Source organism: Lactuca saligna, chromosome 4 (assembly GCF_052625555.1).
Source record: "Lactuca saligna cultivar CGN05327 chromosome 4, ASM5262555v1, whole genome shotgun sequence".
In the NCBI taxonomy this organism is placed as follows: Eukaryota; Viridiplantae; Streptophyta; class Magnoliopsida; order Asterales; family Asteraceae; genus Lactuca; species Lactuca saligna.
The window spans coordinates 75,462,371-75,468,118 of NC_136420.1; the positions used below are offsets into that span (position 1 = coordinate 75,462,371).

At 49.8% G+C, this 5,748-nt stretch overlaps 1 non-coding gene across 1 annotated transcript; it reads left to right on the forward strand.

Moving 5' to 3' along the window:
• Window positions 1–1,165: 1,165 nt before the first annotated feature.
• Window positions 1,166–1,271, forward strand: LOC145044519 (small nucleolar RNA R71). Its single transcript, XR_013681466.1, has one exon. It is a non-coding gene; the product is annotated as a small nucleolar RNA R71 (small nucleolar RNA).
• Window positions 1,272–5,748: the final 4,477 nt, after the last annotated feature.

The window sequence follows — 5,748 nt, forward strand, 5'->3', positions numbered from 1 at the left end:
TGTTTCTCCCAACACAACTTTTGAAGTTTGTTCACTTAGAATCACTATAGATTGCTTCTTTAATTGCCTTCGAGTGTCTATCAAATATTGCAGTAATTTCTGGTTCTTGGGAGCTTTAGATAAGGACTCGACAAAGGGAGTATTATTTGGGATCCCCTTTACATGCTTTACAAACTCTAAATGCTCCTTCTCCAGTAGACTAAGTGCAGCCCGGGTGGGAAATGGCAAAGGTGGCTGATAAGCTGGAACGGACTCAAAGGATTTTTGATCAGACACGCGCCACGTCGTGGTCATTGGAGTGCCACGTCGTGGCGAAGCTGGTTCAGCAACTTCTTCACTTTCGAACTTTAACTTCTTTGGTTTTGGATCGGGCTGCTGTGGTTCTTCTTCCAATGCCTCCAGGAACTCATAGATTGCTTCTTCTTCAATATCGATGGCCATTACGTGAGATTGGGTCTTTACTTCGGGATTCTTCGGGGACAATTGTTCCTGAACTAGAGTGGCTAGTTGACCAAATTGTACTTCAAGGTTATGGATGGAGGCTTGCTGATTCTTTATCAAAGTTTGTTGTTCCATAATGGCAGAATCAGTGGCATCATGTCTCTTTTCCGAAGCTTCCATAAACTTCATCAAAATGGTCTCTAGGTCAGGTTTCTTCTCGACTGGTGGCTGCTCCTTTTGATAAAAGCCTCGTCCTGTCTGCTTATACTTCTCTTCTTTATGCTTCTTATACTATTCATATGGAAGCCACTCCTTCTTTGGTTTCCTCCAGTCCTCATCATACTTATCCCCACTAGAGTAGCACACTTGAGCTTTCCTGTTCCCAAACTCATCTACATTGCAGTCCTTGGTTAAGTGTGGACCACTACATCTCTTGCAACCCACTCTTATGGCATGTATTGACTGGTCCATTTGTGTCATCCTTCGATCCATATTATTCAGCATGGCCATTACAGCTGCTATTTCTTCAATTTGGGCCCCTCCACTGCCTTTGATTCCATCTTGCCTAGGGTTGTGGTATTCGCGAGAGTGCTTCGCGAATTCTTCAATCAACTCCTTGAACTCCATTGGATTTTTCTTTGTTAATGGTCCTTGAGAGTCAAGGAGTTGTCTCGTCATAACGTTGACCCCAACATAGAAAATTGAGATCTCTTGTTTCACATTTAAATCATGTTGAGGGCAATTTCTAAGCAAGCCCTTGTACCGCCCTCATGCTTCGTATAATGACTCCCCGTCTGTTGCTCAAAGTTGGCTATTGCCTTCTTGAGTTTGGCTATCTTGGATGGCGAGCAAAACTGGTCCAGGAATTGCTCACGCATTTGAGCCCAAGTGGTGATTGTACCCGGTGGAAGTGATTTTAACCACTCCTTAGCAGCTCCTTTGAAAGTGACGGGAAGCATCCTATGCAAGACTGTGTTTCTGTTGATATTTGGGACATTGAAGTAATCCGCAATGTCATTGACTTCATCTAGATGCTTAAAAGCATCCTCATGATCTTTCCCAAAAAATTGGATATCCTTCAGTGCAGTCAATATGTGTCCCTTCAACTCGAATGTGGCAGTGGCAGGTATTGCGGGTTGGACTAAACCGGGACCCACATTGTAACAGCCCGGAATTTCAGGTATTTTTATAATATTGTTTTTGGGGTGTTTTAGGAGGGGACTTGGCGAGTTGGAGCCAGACTCGCCGAGTAGGACCACAGACTGGGTCGCGGGTTCGCGACTGGACTCGATGAGTCTGCGCTGTTCAGCGGAAACTCGATAGCGTGGCCTGATTTGTGATGCCTTAGTCTAGGGAGTTTGCTTATATGAGATATTCGATAGCGTGCAGGTAGATAGGGCATATCAGAAGTAGAGTACTCACTATTCGGGGTTTGGGGAGGAAGATTTGGGACGAATGCTGATACGGTATGGTCGGTAGTATTGGGCCCGTACTACCGAAGACACCGGGTCAGTGGAAGACCCAAGTAAGAATCCCTGGATATCGGAGACTGAGTAGGGTTGCGTATCAAGTGCAATTGTACTTGATGGAGTCTCTGATAATTTTATGTTGTATTTCAGAGACATCATGGTTACCACACGCCACGGGGCGAGTTCGAGCGGTGTGAGCGACGAGGATATTCGTCAGATGATTTAGGAGGAGGTAGCTGCAGCAATCTGGGCTGAGATCCCGGAGATGTTTGGGTCTATTAAGACCACTTTGATGGAGACGTTCGAAGAGCGGTACGCCGCACTGACTGAGACTGCAGCCGCTGCCGCTACCGCAGCCGTGGCCGCTGCCAGGCCACAAGGGGGCTATTCGTTGCTATTCCGGGAATTCAGCAGCACGAAACCCCCTGAGTTCGATGGGACGCAGGATCCGATTGCTGCGATGAGGTGGATCACCGACATTGAAGGGTGCTTCTACACTTGCTCATGCCCGGAGCACCTGAGGGTACGGTTCGCCTTGAACCAGCACCGTTTGGGAGCGAAGGATTGGTGGAAGTTCGTGACGGCGAACTTCACTTTGGCGGAGATTACAGCGGTGACGTGGGAGAGGTTTACTGACATGTTTAGGGACGAGTACGTTCCCCCAGTGGAGAGGTAACGATTGATTCAGGAGTTCTTGACCCTTAAGCAGGGTACTGATTCCGTTGCGGTGGTCACACGGAAGTTTCACGAGAGGGCGATGTTCTGCCCCGAGCTGGTGTCTTCAGAGCAGTCACGGATGAGCCGGTATTTAGGCGTTTTGAGGAGGGATATCCGGGAGTTTGTGTCAAACTCCACCTATCGTACTTTCACTGAGCTTCAGGCAAATGCCAGGAAGCGCGAGATTGAGTTGGAGACCCAGGCCAGGGTGGAGGCCGAGTCTCGGCAGGTGGACCGGCGGCCGGCTCAGTCTCAGCCGACAGTCAAGCGGATCAAGTCCGCTGATTCGAGGATGGGAGGTCCGAAGGGCCGCACTTGCGGAAAGTGCGGCAAGAGTCATGAGGGGGCGTGCCGAGCTGGTGGTTGCTACAAGTGTGGCAAGGAAGGACACATTGCCAGGGATTATCCTAAGGGGTTTATGGTTTGTTTTCATTGCAACCAGACAGGCCATCGGAAGGCCGAGTGCCCGCAGCTTCATCAGGGATCTACACCTACTACCAGGACTACTGAGACTCGACCGGCGAAGGTCGAGGCCCCGAGGGCTCGCGGGAGAGCCTTTCAGCTGACCGCGGAGGAGGTCCGCGCTGCGCCCGATGTTGTGGCAGGTATGCTGTAATTCACGTATTTATTTAAAGTCGAAATGTTATGCTTATGTTAATATATGTGTAGGTACTTTTCTTGTGAACTCTATGCCTGCTCTAGTGTTATTTGATTCGGGTGTAAGTAGGTCCTTTGTATCTTTAGCTTTTAGTCAGCATATCAACATTAGTCGTGAGCTGTTAAGTCGGCCTCTGAGCGTTTCTATAGCGGCCGAAAGGGTGGTTTGTGCCACGGAGGTTCTTCGGGGATGCGTACTAGAGATTTTCGGGGTTAAGTTTCCGATTGACCTAGTTCCTATTGCGATGGGTGATGTCTGTGTCATTGTGGGCATGGACTGGTTGAGCCGATTCAGCGCTGTCATCGACTGTGAGCGCCAGTTGGTGACTATACGAGACCCTAGTGGGGGAGTTCTTACGGTGTACGGCGAGGGTACCCGTTCAGGATCAGCTTTTTGTTCGGCCGCTAGGGCGAGGCAATATCTACAGCAGGGATGTAAGGGTTTTGTGGCGTATGTGATGGATACGCGGGAGGCTTCCGAGAGACCGAGGTCAGTGGAGGAGGTTCCAGTGGTGCGCGAGTTTCCAGATGTTTTTCCCGAGGAGCTGCCGGGAGTACCTCCTGCGAGGCAAGTAGAGTTTGGTATCGATCTGATTCCGGGGGCTGCGCCTATTGCGAAGGTACCTTATCGTCTCGCACCTCCAGAGATGTAAGAGTTGTCCTCGCAACTCCAGGAGTTGCTGGGGAAGGGATTTATTCAGCCGAGCAGCTCGCCGTGGGGAGCAGCGATTCTGTTCGTCAAGAAGAAGGATGGTTCACACCGGATGTGCATTGACTACCGGGAGTTGAACAAGGTGACGGTCAAGAACCGCTATCCGTTACCGAGGATCAATGATTTATTCGATCAGTTGCAAGGGTCATCTTGGTTTTCCAAGATCGATCTGAGATCAGGGTACCATCAGGTAAGAGTGCGGGATGAGGACGTCCAGAAGATAACATTTAGGACGCGATATGGGCATTATGAGTTCGTGGTGATGCCTTTCGGGCTCACCAATGCCCCGGCAGTGTTCATGGACCTCATGAACAGGGTATGCAGGCCGATGCTGGATCGGTCTGTGATTGTATTTATCGACGACATCCTGGTGTATTCACGATCTAGAGAGCAGCATGAGGGACATTTGAGGGAGGTCCTTGGGGTACTGAGGTCGGAGAAGCTATATGCAAAATTCTCCAAATGTGACTTCTGGTTGCGGGAGGTCCAATTTCTTGGACATGTTGTTAATCAGGCAGGGATATTGGTCGATCCGGCCAAGGTCGAGGCAGTGATGAGTTGGGAGGTACCAAAGTCACCTTCCGAGATCAGGATTTTCCTTGGGTTGGCAGGGTACTATCGGAGGTTTATTAGAGACTTCTCCAAGATCGCAGTACCGCTCACCAGACTGACCCGGAAGGGTGTTGCATTCTCTTGGGGACCCGAGCAACAGACTTCTTTCGAGACACTTCGCCAGAGATTGTGCGAAGCCCCGGTATTAGCTCTCCCGGAAGGGATGGAAGATTTTGTCGTATATTGCGACGCATCGATTTCTGGACTGGGTGCAGTGTTGATGCAGAGAGGTCATGTGATAGCTTATGCATCGAGGCAGCTAAAGCCTCACGAGGCGAGATATCCCACGCATGACTTAGAGTTGGGGGCAGTAGTGTTCGCTCTCAAGATTTGGCGTCACTACCTGTATGGGGTTCGATGTACGATATATACGGACCATAAGAGTTTGAAGTATTTGATGGATCAACCCAACCTAAATATGCGTCAGAGGAGATGGTTGGATGTGGTCAAGGATTATGACTGCGAAATCCTATACCACCCGGGTAAGGCTAATGTGGTAGCCGATGCATTGAGCCGCAGGGCGGAGAGCACTCCATTGCGAGATGTATGTCTGAGACTGACGGTGATGACTCCGGTATTGGATGCTATTCGTGGGGCATAGGCCGAGGCTGTGAGATCCGAGATGCAAAAGAAAGAACGGGTCGTTGGGTTAATTTCAGAGTTCGTTAAGGATGGACGAGGACTTCTGACGTTTCAGGTCGGATTTGGGTACCGTTCGTGGGCGGTACGCGTGTTACTTTGATGGAGGAGGCTCACAGATCGAAATTCTCGATCCATCCCGGTGCTACGAAGATGTATTTGGACTTGAGGAAGGAATACTGGTGGCCCTGTATGAAGAGAGACGTCGCCTGGTTCGTTGAGAGGTGCTTGACCTGCCGTAGAGTTAAGGCCGAGCACCAGAGACCGCATGGTAAGTTGCAGCCTTTGGAGATTCCTGAGTGGAAGTGGGAACAGATTACTATGGATTTCATCACCAAATTGCCGAGAACTGCCAGAGGAGTCGATGCAATTTGCGTGATTGTGGATAGATTGACGAAGAGTGCACACTTTCTTGCTATCAGCGAGAGTTCATCAGCGGAGAAGTTGGCGGAGTTATATGTGAGGGAGGTGGTATCTCGGCATGGAGTGCCGATCTCGATT